At 50.2% G+C, this 13,562-nt stretch overlaps 1 protein-coding gene across 14 annotated transcripts in view; it reads left to right on the plus strand.

Moving 5' to 3' along the window:
- Positions 1-392: 392 nt before the first annotated feature.
- LDLRAD4 (low density lipoprotein receptor class A domain containing 4) overlaps positions 393-13,562 on the plus strand; it is a 413,486-nt gene continuing 400,316 nt past the window's right edge. For 3 of the 14 annotated variants that reach the window (XM_082697585.1, XM_082697583.1, XM_082697576.1), the window contains exon 1: positions 393-532. The gene's annotated coding sequence lies outside the window, so the exon portion shown is untranslated. Of the gene's footprint in view, positions 533-835; positions 976-1,318; positions 1,567-13,562 lie in introns of those variants that run through there. The other 11 variants (XM_082697587.1, XM_082697584.1, XM_082697577.1 and 8 more) reach the window with 8 other exon arrangements.

Here is a 13,562-nt window from a genome sequence, read left to right on the forward strand (position 1 = left end):
AGGGAGGAGAGACTGGAGGAGTTGGAGACAGACACAGCCTCGGCGAGCACAGTTACGGCTGGAGACAGACGGCGGCGGGAGGCGGAACACTCCCCCCCTCCGGCGACGGGAGGCGGGACACCTCCCTCGGCGGCTGCAGCACCGTCTCCCTCCTCCCCCCTCCTCCCGGAGGCTGCGGGCCGGGCCCGGCGGGACAGGCAGGCGATTGCGGCTGGCCCTGCCCGCCCCGCGCGCCGCCGCGGCCGGCCGGGGATCCCCTGCGAGCCGGGGAGGAGCCGCCGCCGCCAGACAAGCTGCGAGTCTCTGGGAAAGTGAAAGGGGGGCGGGGAGCGCGGGGGAGGCCCGGGGGTAAGGTCCCCGGCTCTTAAAGAGACCCGGCGCACCGCGCCGCGCTCCCCGCCGACCCGCTGCGCGCCCCCCCGCCGCGGCGGCCCCGCATCCTGCGCCCCTCCCCCGCGGCCAGCAGGGCCGGTGGCCCGGCGGGCCGCAGTGCGGGCGGTCCCCCGCCTCTGCTCCAGAGGGACGGCCGCAGGTGAGTGCAGATCCGAGGTGGCTGTTGTGGTCTCGGCGTCTGGCCCAAGTTCAGCGCGGCGCTGGGGCGGGAAGGGGGGAGGCTGGGGAGGGCAGGGGGCGGAGGACGCGGGGACAGGACGCTCCGGGAACGGGACGTCCGCGAGCCTGCGCCGTCGGCGGGGGCGGGAGGGAGCTGCGCAGCCCGGTGAGTCCTCCCCAGACCGGCGAGTCCCCCGGAGACGAGTTCTCCAGGTCTGAGGCTGTGTAGCCGGTGGGCACGGCGGCGTCCTGGGGCGCTCGCCCGGGGCGCGTGTCGGGAGGGCGACCCGGCACTCCGAACCGAGCCTCCGCCGCCTCTGCTTGTGTGCTCTGCTGGAGGAACGCTGCCGACCTATTTCTCGGTACCCGGCGCGGGGTGTTCTGCGGTTGCAGGACCTAATTCTGCACCGTGGGGAGGCCGGGGTAAGCGCCGCGGTAACTGCTCAAACTGAGGTCTCGGTTCCCAGGGGCCTGTCAGCGAGCCACTGCAGGCGGTGGGGTAGGGGGTGGGGGTACTGGAGGTCAGCGGGAAGCGGGAAGATCGTGCAGGACCTTGCTGGGGAGTTTGCGGGAAGGAAAAGGGGCGGGAGCGGGCCGTACTCTGAACCCTACATCCGGCTGCTGGACAGCCCGCAGCCCGCGGCTCCGCACCCCGGGACCCCGCAGGTCGCGCCCCGCACCCCTGGGGCCCGCCTCACCCGGCGTCTGCCCGGGTCCCCCAGCGCGCGTTGACGTCGGTCGCGGGGCCGCCCGCAGCTCCCGGCATTGGCTGGAAGTCGATTGTCTCCCGGTGGTTGCTGTTATACTCAGGCTGGGTCTCTGAGCCCCAGAGGAAGCAGGCGTGTGTTGAATTTCTCTTTGACCCTTAACGGTGGAATAAACAGGAAACGACGAGCACCCAGCCCGGGCTCAGCACTTGCCTTTGTTGTGGGGTCCTCTTTGCACAGTGACGAGGAGGCGTCCCTGGGACCCCTGCCGGGTGCGCCTCCCGGAGTGGCGTTGGGGGCGAGCCGTGTAAGTACGCGGCTGGAAGACAGTGGGCTCGATTCAGGTTAATTTGCTGGGGTGGTGGAGAGGGCATTTGCTTGTTTCAAAACTTATTTTTTTTCCCCCATTGGAAAAGGAAGTCTTGGCTTCCCGTTGAGGCAGAGATTTTCAGGAGGACGACACGGAGCGTGGTGGGTGGGTGGCACCTGGAGAAGACGCGTCAGTCAGTGCCCTCGTTCCCGGTTTAGCTGGCGGAGCACCGTGCAGCCTGTCTGTCAGAACAGCGAGAAACTCTTTAAAGCAAGAACGGCTTCCTTGCTCCTAGCCCTGCACGGGAATGATTACTGAGTGGCGTTGGCCACATAAGCTAGCTTAATTTTTGTTTTCCCCAAAGAGTCTTTTAATTAGCTAGGATTGTGTAATTTTCATTTGCTTCTTTTCTCTTTCTCTGTGTCTCATCTATTACCTTCTCTTTTTTTGCAATTACTTTGGCTTCGATATCCCCAGGCCCTACTTACAGTTCAGGGCGGCTTTCCACAATGTCAATTAATTACTGTGATAAATATTCATTGATGACCTACTGTGTGCTAGGCATTGTAGGCTTCGAGGTGAGATAAGCTATTAGAGGATGTTGAGTCTGAGAGTTACTGTAAGTAAGTTTCTTGCAGTGGAGGTGGGTAGAGATGGTCAGCAGCCTTGGTTCTTAAAAATACATAGGTCCCATGGCTGGCATGGAGGTTGGTGCCTTCCTTTACGGCTAGTACTAGGAAACCTCCTTTTAAGATGGCCCTTTCCACTTGTTTGGCTAGCTAGGAAAGATATTCTTCCACTTGAATTTTGCCTGGAGCTTCTGGACTGAGCTTTGCATTGACAAGGAGTGTTCTGTAGAAACTGCCATTGCATCAAGCCATGTTCTGCATTTTGTATGTGACTATTTAGTTCTTTCTAGTATTTATATTGAATTTCCTGTCATCTGTATATCTGTCTTTGTGCTCTGCACAGTTCTCTTGCAACATATTCTTTATGTTTGGTAAAGGATCATAATGTCAAATTTGAGTCATTACATAGACAAACGAATAGATCTGAATATTGCCCATCCCATGCACATTTATTGAATTATAATATTTGGTTTCCTATCAACTCTTGAATGCTATTTGATGGCCCTTGCAAAGCAGTGCTTTTTACAACATGGGTAAATGCCTCATGATCTTTGAAAGCTTCATTCTTTTAAGAGCTTCACTTTGCAATTGACATTGAACACACTGTTAGGAATTAGGGCCAAGACTGTAAATGCCGGTTAGGATGTGCTGTAATGGAGTTGTAGCTCCTTCCTTCCTTGTTTTAAAAAGACTCTTTTAATTTCTTAACATTCTTCTGTTGCCCTTGGAAGAGTTTGCCGTCACTGGCCATGGTTCTAGTTCATGTAGGTTTCTGTTTACTATGGAGAAGACTTTTCCCACAGGGTTTTAGGACGGTCTCTTGAATCCTCTTGGGGGCTTGGTTTGCATGACCACAGTCCTGCAGAGGAATCCAGCCAGGGCCACCTGCTTATTAAGGGATTTTGTACCAATTTGTTGGCACATGATTTGAGAATCAAAGCCCTGCACCCCCCCCACCTTTCCTCGCCCCCTGCCATAGTATATACATACATAGACAAATATTTCCCCCCAACTGCTGACAGTGTTCTAAGAATAGTTTTCTTGCCTGGCGTGCTGAGAGCAAGGACCCATCTGCAGAGGTGTTTACAGTTTGGGACTGTGCTGTAGTCTTGGTTGACTTAGCAGCCTGCCAGAGTAGTCTTGTAGCTCATGGGACGCCGTCTGTTTTTCATCTGGGCTGCTGGAGGGGCAGTTCCCAGCTGGACAGGGCATCAGAGAGAGCTGAGAATGACTTTTGCTCTATGAGGGTAGTTTCTGTCCTGATGCAAGCAGAGACCCTTCGGCTCTGTCTGGATCCCTTTGCTGTCACCTGGCTGTCAGTCACCCATGGTCTAGGCTGGAGAGGAACTGTTCTGTGTAAACCCAAACTCTCGGGGCTGGGGCAGGGACACTTGGTTGTGACACTTGCTTGTCCAATCTCTTTGGTTGTTCTTGCCCTATTTCTTTTCATGTTTAATCATCTAGACTTAAGGAGTTCCTATGACGTGCCTGTCCTTTTGGGTGAGAGTTAGTAGAGGAGCAATAGCTATAAAAAGATTATTCCATATTAACCTGGAAAGTTTTTAGAAATGTTAAACACACTTGATTTAGACACAGAGCTACTAAATGCAAACAGTAGCAAAAACGCCCTGTAGTCCCGTCTTGCCCTTTTGCCGCTTCTTCCTCTTTCTCCCTTCCTCCCTCTAGTCCGTCCATCCGTCCATCCGTCCTTCCTTCCTTCCTTCCTTCCTCCTCCCTCCCTCCCTCCCTTTCTTTTTATCTCAGAAAACTCTTCTGGAAGCCATTATTTTCTGGTGTCAGAGTGACTTTCTGCCTACATGGGATTCTTTAGTCTAGAATTACACCTTGACCTATATTATGGGTATGCATGGAACGTGAGTCTTAAGTTTTAAAATAGGAACATAAAGTTTCTCTCTACTATTTGCAAATTTAGGCCCAAGACCTACCACTTTTTTAGGAAAACTGGTGTGTGTGTGTGTGTGTGTGTGTGTGTGTGGCGTTATTCGTTTCACTGTAAGCCAGCTGGAGTGAACAGGCCCCCAGGACCTGTACTATTAATTGCTACAGAAATATTGGATTCCTATTCCCAGTGACTATTGTTTTTTCCTCTGTCATAGGAGGAATTGAAAATAGTGTTTGTGTTGTCTCATATCCATGTGAGATGGATTGTTTTTCTTTGAATTTCCACTCAAAATGGCACTTTGGCCTTTTAAGCTGTTTTTGTGAGGACTTTTCTTTCCACTAGGCTTGTTTTCCAGATAGGTCTTGGAAATTACGAAGAACATAGCTATAATTTCTCTCTTGATTGGCAGCTGAGAGCTTTCCTGAACAAAAATAAGGCTACACTGTGCCAAATGGTTGACTTTTCTAGAATAAAAACTCTAAAGGGTATGCAGAAAGTCCTCTGGTTAATATATTGGCATTCCCAGAACCCACTAAAACTCCGGCTGCCTGCCAGACACCACTTAATGAGGACGCAGAATGTCTGGCTCAAATCCCCACGAGCAGAAGGGGGTGGGGAGCTGATGTCCACACCCTTTATTAATTTTTAATGACTGTACTTTTGTTTGGCAGATTTTGCTCTGTACCCCCCTCACGACTGACCCCCACCACATCGCCCCTCCCCCCATCCGTTTATTTACTCATTTACTTGGCATCAGAAAAACGTTGAGACTTTCCAAGGTTAAGAATCCTGCTGAGGGATCACTTCTGTTTGTGTCGGTGCTTTTGTCGTTGCTTTTCTTTCTTTTTCTCTCCTCCCAACCCTTTTTCAGACAAGGAAGAGAGAGGAGGAACAGAAAAAGAGATGACAACTTTTTCTCTATTTTTTTTTTTTTTATGATGCTTTATTGTCTGCTGGAAGAGAACCATTTACGAAACTTTAAGTTTGTCAGACAGTTTATATGACAGTGCAAGTTGGTGCTTGCCAAGCTCCAGACAGATTGCTAATGTTACATGACAGGGATAAATGAATTACCGCTGTCTGCAACACGCTTGCACTGCAAACGCGCTCTGGAGCCGGCGTCCGGGCGCTGCGCACCCAGGGATCCTGCTGGCTGTGCAGCTGGGAGGAAGGCCTCTCTGCCTCTTGCCTAGAATTCTGTGACTTGGTTCGGAAATGAAAAGGGTGTGTCTCTCGCTTTTATTTTTGGCAGGGCTGCAGGGTAGCAGAATGGACGGAACAGCTGTGTGTCCTTCGCGTCACTGGGCAGCTCTGCCCCCTTGCCCTGCCCTTCCCCTCCCCCTCTGGCCCCACCACATTCTTCCCTCTGCACCAGGGGGCATGGCACCTAGCCTTCCTCCCAGAGACCTGCTGCGGACAAAACTAAACGTTGTTCTCAGTGGCTCAGACCTTTAGTGTTCCCGAAGCCAAGTTTCAAAAGCTGTTTACAGTTGCGTTCTTTCTGCAGGTGCAGACATTGAGAACAAATTGTCTGAGATAAGTGTGTGTGTGTGTGTGTGTGCTGCCCTGGGAGGGGGCAGGGTGGCACTCCTTGGGCATAATGTACTTTCATCTCTGGCAATTTGGATAGTCAGCTGGCAGAGTGACAGGTGTAATGAACTTAATGGTCTTGCTCTAGTTGTTAGCGGACACACCGCTCATATTACAAAGCCACCTCCTAAGTTGGGCCCCTGCCAAATGACTTGCTCTTCTCCTTGCAGACGAGATTCAGGGCCTGCACTACTCCAGTGACGTGAAGGTCAGGAATTAGTGGGTGTGAGCAAACATCTGTGTGTCCTCAGCCACATGGTGCCTAAATGGACCTCGAATTTCTCTTCAAAGTAAAAGCGTTGATTCATCTCGCATGCATCCCATCCAGCTCGGCTGGTCAGTCCTCCATGAGAGGTGTGGCAAGGGACCCTCTGTGTAGGTGTGTGGACTCTTTATCCCTGGGGTTTGCAGAATGGCAGGCTTCCTGCTGGGCCTTGTCAGTTCTCAGCCGGCCACCGGCCACTGATCTCCAGAGATGGGCCGGGCCTGTGGCTGGTGGAGGCTCCACCGGGCATTGTTTTCATTGTCTGGGGCCCCAAGGGCCTGCAACCTCCCCAGAGCTGGGGAGGGGATTTCCATAGTAAAATCTCATAGCTTCCAGAAGGCAAGAGTGGAGAGTCCACGGCAGGAGGCCAGGCTGCTTTTGGAAGGGCTCCTGGACCTCTGGCAGGCCCGCCTCCACTAGGGCACTTGGTCAGAGAATAGTAGCAGCGGTTCCAGACACTTGCAGAGTGCTGACTGTATGCCAGGCTCTTCTTAGTGTTGCACATATATGAACTAATTTCGTCCTCGGTGCAGCCCTGTGACATCTGGACTGCTCCGTCCCCAGCTTGCAGGAAGGCAGCGAGAAGCCTGGGAATTACCTAGTCGCACCTCTTGTAAACAAAGGGTGGGGTCCGACACAGCCCAGGCGTTCTCTCACTTGGGGTCTGGGCTGGGACTCCAGGCTGCCCGAGGTCAGCCCTCAAGCCAGAAGTTCTTCCTCAGGGACCTGTTGGTGGAGCTGGGTGGAGGAGGACAAGTTGGGCGGAGGAGGACGGTGCCCTTTCTCTCTGGTCCCGGTCCCAGAACAGGTCCCAGTGACTGCTCAGCCAGCAAGGCCCTTTCTTCTTCCTTCCTGCTTTTATCTGTGGCTCTGATTATGGCCCCCTCACCGCCATTCCCCATTCTTCTTTCTAGCCTCTGCTTCCTGTTCGCGTCACACTGGTGACAAGGCTGTTGGTAGCTTTGTTTTGTCCATCTCGAACCTTGAGTCCCTCAAGGCAGATGAAGCGAAAATCAGTAGCAGGATTGTTGGCTGAGGTACTCTGCACCATTCCTTAAAAACCTCTTCTGTTAGTCTTATCTGGGTGTCTGGGTGTCGATGGTTAGAGTGTTAGGACCTATTTTCTGAGGGGTGAACTGAGGCCGGTGGAGGAGAAGCCTTCTGTCTGTTGTGGGGCTTGTGGGGCTTGGGGGAGGCTGAATGAGGCCCTCCTGGGTGTTTGTTCACTCAGAAGGATCCAGATCATCTAGTACATGGAATGCTACTGATTTCATTTCCCTTTGCTTCCCACATTTGGGAGAAAAACAAAACAAAACAAAATCGTCATATCTTTAAGAGTCTCTATTTTGATTCATGAGGGCATAGATTAATCAACCACACATATTGACGTGTCTTTCTTAAGAAAGAGTGTCTGTTTTGGACAAACCCAAATGTTTGGGATTACAGCAAGTTCTTAGGTGATGCAGAGTCCCTTGGGCCTGGCAGGACAGCCCCTCAGCTCTTTGCAAGCCCACGGCAGTGGGGCAAGAACGGGAATCCATGGGAACCTATGGTAGCCCCTGAGCCCAGCCAGGTGATTGGGGTCCCTGTAGAATGTATTATGGTGTCCACACGATGTGGGGTACTGGAAGTTCCTGTTCTGGTCTGTGCTCTGTCCTCCCCATCTCCACAGCCCCGAGCAACAGTGTTTTCACAGGGCTTGTCCCAGAGTGCTTCAGTCGTCAGTTCCCTGGGACATGCTCATCACAGCCTGTGAGGCAGGCTTTAGCATTGCCTGTCAAGGCAGACATGGAGGCCTGGGTGTGCCAGCTGCCAGTCCAGCTCTGTCCACTCTAGTTAAAACTGACTTTTCATTCCACAGACTCTTTTAGGCCTGTCTAAAACTATTCTCATAGATCTAGTCTCTGAAATTCTTTTTCTTTTTTTTTTTTAAGGTTTTATTTATTATTTGACAGAGACACAGCAAGAGAGGGAACACAAGCAGGAGGAATGGGAGAGGGAGAAGCAGGCCTCTTGCTGAGCAGGCAGCCCGATGCGGGGCTCGATCCCAGTACTCTGGGATCATGACCTGAGCTTAAGGCAGACGCCTAACAGATTGAGCCACCCAGGCGCCCCTGAAATTCTTTTTTTTCCCCCCTGATTATATTCTTATTGAGCATAATTAGAAACAAGGAAATCAAGAAGAAGAAAAAAGAAAAAAATGAAAATAACTAAAATTGTCTTTGATCCTACTACTTTTAGAAGACCTCTGTTAGTAGGTTAGTAGATTCTTTCCAGCTTATAAAATTATATGTAGAACGTATGTACATTTTCAGACTTTGTATTTTATTGTGAACATTTTTTCATGTAATTTAAATATTCTCCAAAGATACCACTGCTGACAACTATAACATTCTACTCTATGGTTATTTATTTATTTATTTTTAATCTGTTTGGGACATTGAGGATGTTACCAGTTCTCTGTATTCTAAATGATACTGAGTTGAACATTTTGATTACATCCTTTGATAGGTTCCTAAAAGGGAGGATCATGGGTATAAAAACTTTTAGAGGGTCTTCCAAAAGTATCACCAGCTTGCTTTGCAGAAAGGATGAGGCATTTTGCACTCCCACAGACAAAAGGGTGGCTACACCTTTGCCAATGCTAGGTATTATTATTAAAAAAAACCTTTGCAAATTGGGCAGTAAATGTTATGATTACATTTTCCTTTCCATCTTTTTGTTATAAGAATCTAGTTTTAGGGGAGCCTGGGTGGCTCAGTTGGTTGAGCTCTGCCTTCAGCACAGGTTATGATCCTAGGATGCTGGGATTGAGCCCCTCATCGGGCTCCCTGCTCGGTGGGAAGCCTGCTTCTCCCTCTTCCACTCCCCCTGTTTATGTTCCCTCTCTTGCTGTCTCTCTCTCTGTCAAATAAATAAGTAATAAAATCTTAAAAATAAAAAAAGAATCTAAGTCTATATCATCTGGATCATAGGTGAAAAGAGTTTTGCGGTTTGCTAGAGTTTTTTTGTGGGCAAACACAGTGATTTAGTGGGTGATCTCCTCAGGGAGGTATAAGAACTTCGTGCTATTTTATTTTTAGGATTTTTATTTATTTCTTTGACACAGAGAGAGAGAGATCACAAGTAGGCAGAGGGGCAGGCAGAGAGAGGGGGTAAGCAGGTCCGTTGCTGAGCAGAGAGCCCGATGTGGGGCTCGATCCCAGGACCCTGAGATCCTGATCTGAGCTGAAGGCAGAGGCTTAACCCACTGAGCCACGTAGGAGCCCTGATCTTTGTGCTATTTTAAATTTGAGATAAATTCTACTTAGGTAGGTTAAAGACACTAAATAATCTAATACATTTTTCGAATAAAATTAGAGGATTTTACGGCCAAGGACTGCACCTGCTCTCTTCTGCCTCCCCCAGTCCTCACCCTACCCTGTGGGGGAATTTGGGCTCACAGTGGAGGAGTGAGGCCAGGAGAGAGATGGATTCAGTGGCCAGCTGCTCGAACACGGTGTGACATATCCTTCAGTCACTCCTTTCCTTTTCGAAGACTACTTTCTGAGATCATGCTCTTCCTTAGCCTTGTCCCCAAGGATGCCAACGTAGAACTCATCCTCTTATGTTTGACCTGAGGATTGCTACACAACACTTGACCTTGCTACCTCTGCGGAGGGCACTCCCTTCCTGCTTCCACAGGCTTGGCTGTTTGCTTCTGGCTGAGGCCTTTGCCCTTTTAGAGGCTCATGCAACCATCGACAGTGTCTGGCTTGCTAAGCTGATTGCTCCCAAAGCTGGAGGGAAGAGGAACATCATCTTAGTAGATTTCAATTAAGTAAAGCAAAGCAGTTTTGCTTTCTCTGAAAGGCAGGCTTTTCAGCTGGAAGGTTGGGAGCAGCTGGCCAGAGAGAAACCCATTTCACAGTCCTGGCTCGGGGGGAGGGAGCAAAACAGAAGCCCTGTATCTTTGGGGCCAGTCCCACATAGCTTGGTGCGTTCACACTCACCTTTGTGTGTCTGTTTGTTCAGTGGTGTTGACCATGCTCTGGGGTGCATGGTGGAAGTACACCCCATCTGGGGCATGCTGGGTGAGCAGTGGGCAGGGTCCTCGCCTCTGTGCTCAGGTGAGTGAGCCCGGGCACCTCAGGCCAGGTGGCACCCATATGGCACCCAGCCCCGTGTGGGCAGTGGCCTGCATCTCTCCCCCACTGGCCACACAGTCAACTCCCTGCTGCATTCCTGGTGCAAATCTGCTCTTGCCTTGGCAGGTAGTGTGGACAGTGCCAAGGCCTTGGAGATGGAGTGTGCAGAAGACCGCCATTGGGTGGGAGGGCTGGTTGGTGGCCACCCGGGTGGTCCAACCATGAGGGGTCAGGCAGCACCTTTGGGGGGAGCAGCTTGTGCTGGGTCCCTTGAGGAAACTGGCTAGGAGTATCCCAGGGAGTTGCGTGCTAGTGATGTTATTGAATAGTTGGCTGGAACATTTACTCAGGGCACTTTGGGTGATTGAAAAATACACCTTGTGTACCTTCCTTCTGTTTGCTTGTTGGCTGATGTGTACGGGGGCTGACAGACTTTTGTTTAATTTGACCTCCATGCATTTGGCTTGCTCCTTCAACAGAATGATAAAATGCCAGGATGTTTTTCTAGGAGGGACAGAGGGCCTTTTTGGACATAATGAATGCATAATTTTAGAGGTGGAGGAGATGTTTACAGTTGGATGGCTTGGATGAATGTTTGTTCTCTTGCTCCGTCAGCTATTAAGATAAATACCATCCCCTTACAGAATTTAGCTTTCATCCTATTGGTGTTTAAAGGCGAGATTCAAAATCTTTACTTCTTTTACAAAATCTTCACTTCCTTAGTTTACTCAAGCTAGGTCTTGGGATTTAAAATAATTTTTTCTTTTCATCCGGAGAATAATGTAAAAATATTAAATATTGTACATATACAGTTATAACTTCATAATTATGTAGAAAATTTAATCCAGAGAAATCATAATTATTTTCTGATAAATACAGTTAGACATTAAATGGAATTGGAGTTATTTAATGGAACTCCTTGTGCATTACTTTGCAATGTGAATGCATCCTTTTACTGATATAACATGGTTTATATATTGGATTTTAAAAATTGGGGCACATCTGTGTGCTTCAGGGGATGGCTTCCATTCTGACATCCGCCACGAGGCAGGCAGGCTGTTCTCACTTGACCTACCTGAGGAAGCAATGGCAGGGCAAAAACGTGGGGCTGACCGCTGTCCGCAGTGCGTGTAGAAGAGTCTCAGTAGATGTGTTATCATGGGGTTGCTTATAAAGGGTTGCTTTCGGGACGCCTGGGTGGCTCAGTTGGTTGGGCAGCGGCCTTCGGCTCCGGTCATGGTCCCAGCGTCCTGGGATCGAGTCCCACATCGGGCTCCTTGCTCCGCAGGGAGCCTGCTTCTCCCTCTGACTCTGCCTTCCACTCTGTCTGCCTGTGCTCGCTCTCGCTCGCGCTCTCTCTCTGACAAATAAATAAATAAATAAAATCTTTAAAAAAATAAAAATAAAAAAAATAAAGGGTTGCTTTCCTCTGCCTCTCCTGGATGTATCTTCTGGGCTCTTGTCTGATCCAGCCCTTGGGAGGCTGCATGACTTTAGAAAGATCTGTTGGCCCTCTCTAAAACAACTATCTGCCCACCTGTTAGGCTTTGAAGGGGATTAGGTAAGATAATGCATATGCAAGCCGGTGGGGAGAGGCTAAGTGAACTAGTGAGAGCTCAGGAAATGGCCGCTGTTATGAAGTCAGGTAAGTATTTGTGAGGCACCTGTCTAGCTGGTGTGGCGCAGACCCAGCTCCTGCCCTCAAAGACTCAAAGACAAGGTAGACTATGTGTCCAGGAAGCACCCAGCAGCTAATAGCCAGAGGTTTATAATCAGGTCTCTAGTTAGGAGTGGGAAACCCAGGGCGCCTGGGTGGCTCAGTCCTTAAGTGTCTGCGTTCAGCTCAGGTCATGATCTCAGGATCCTGGGATCCAGCCCCGCATTGGGCTCCCTGCTTGGTGGGAAGCCTGCTTCTCCCTCTCCTACTCCCCCTGCTTGTGTTCCCTCTTTTGCTGTCTCTCTGTCAAATAAATAAACAAAATCTTAAAAAAAAAAGAAAAGAAAAAGAAAAAAAGAGTGGGAAACCCCATTTAAGCCATGAGTCAAGAAGGGCTTTGTATGTGAGAGAGTGAGATGGCAGGGTCTGATGGGCCTCGTGTGTTGCCTCTCTTCCCTGCTCCATATTCTTGTGGAGCCTTGTGATGCCCAGGCATTGGCTCTGCCCCCACACTGCTGGAAGGCAGGCGCCCACGTGGTTGTTGCACTGGGCGACTGGCCTGGCCAGTGCGTTGGTGGCACTGGGAGGTATGAAGCGCTCGGAAGAGTGATGAGGACCTCTGGGTCTACTCTGGTCTGTCAAGGAAGACTTTGGGAGAGGGTGACTCGGAGCTGAGACTTGGTGAAGAAACACATTTTTGCCAGGTGGACAAGCACGGACGGGGTGTTCACAGTCACTGGCTTCCGGAAGGCTAGATGCACTGGGCTCTAGAAGGCAAATATCAGGGTTTCAAGCTTCTGTGTGTAAGTGTATGCTACATTTTTACTGTAGTACATGTGTGTTAATTTATAAATAAATACATGTGACCTCTGTGTGTGCTCACACTTTTTTGCTCATAGGAGTTTGTGCTTAAAAATATTGGGGTTCCTGGGCACCTGGCTGGCTCAGACAGTGGAGCGTGTGACTCTTTGATCTCGGGGTTTTAAGTTCGAGCTCCACGTTGGGTGTAGAGATTACTTAAAAGTAAACAATCTTTTTTTTTTTTTTAAGATTTTATTTATTCATTTGAGAGAGAGACAGAGACAGAGCACAAGCAGTAGAAAAGGCGGAGGGAGAGAGAGAAGCAGACTTCCTTCTGAGCTGGGGGCTGGATCCCAGGACCCTGGGATCATGACCTGAGCTGAAGGCAGACGCTTAACCCACTGAGCCACCCAGGTGCCCTGAGGATGGTGAAGTTCAGTTAATTTGCTGAGGGGGGAGTGGGGGCCGTGGGGGCTGCAGGGATAAGTAAACATGTGGTTCTTTTCCTGCCTTCGGAGACTGTACATTATGGCCAGAGTTCTGAGTGTCAGACGCCTGGCAGGGTTAGTCAGTGAGGCAGCACGCCCAGAGAACGGAGATCCGTGCCGATGGTTAGTGAGAGGGGCTCTCATGGGGGAGTGGTGCCAGGGCGAGGGGGCTCAGGACAGATTTTGTAGGGGGAAAAAAAGGCAGTTGACACGTGTGACCTGTACCTCTGTTGATGGGCAAGGACCGGAAGAGAAAGGTGTGGATAAAGGCAGGGGAACCTGGAGGGGCATTTGAACAACAGTCCATTGTCACCATCGGAGCTGGTAAACATTAGGTGTTGTCATTATCATTTTCGTTCTTGTGTCATGGCACTGGATTAAGGTAGGCAAGACTCTTCTGGGGAGTCCTTCCTGAGGACTGAATGCACAGCCAGGAATGGTGAAGAAAAACAAGCCTGCTGGGCTTAATTTCCTTCTCTATTTGTTTGCCCTGGGTACTCTGTCTTGACTGTGGTTTTTTAATACTCAGTATT

Source organism: Mustela nivalis, assembly GCF_964662115.1.
Source record: "Mustela nivalis genome assembly, chromosome: 14".
Taxonomy (NCBI): domain Eukaryota; kingdom Metazoa; phylum Chordata; class Mammalia; order Carnivora; family Mustelidae; genus Mustela; species Mustela nivalis.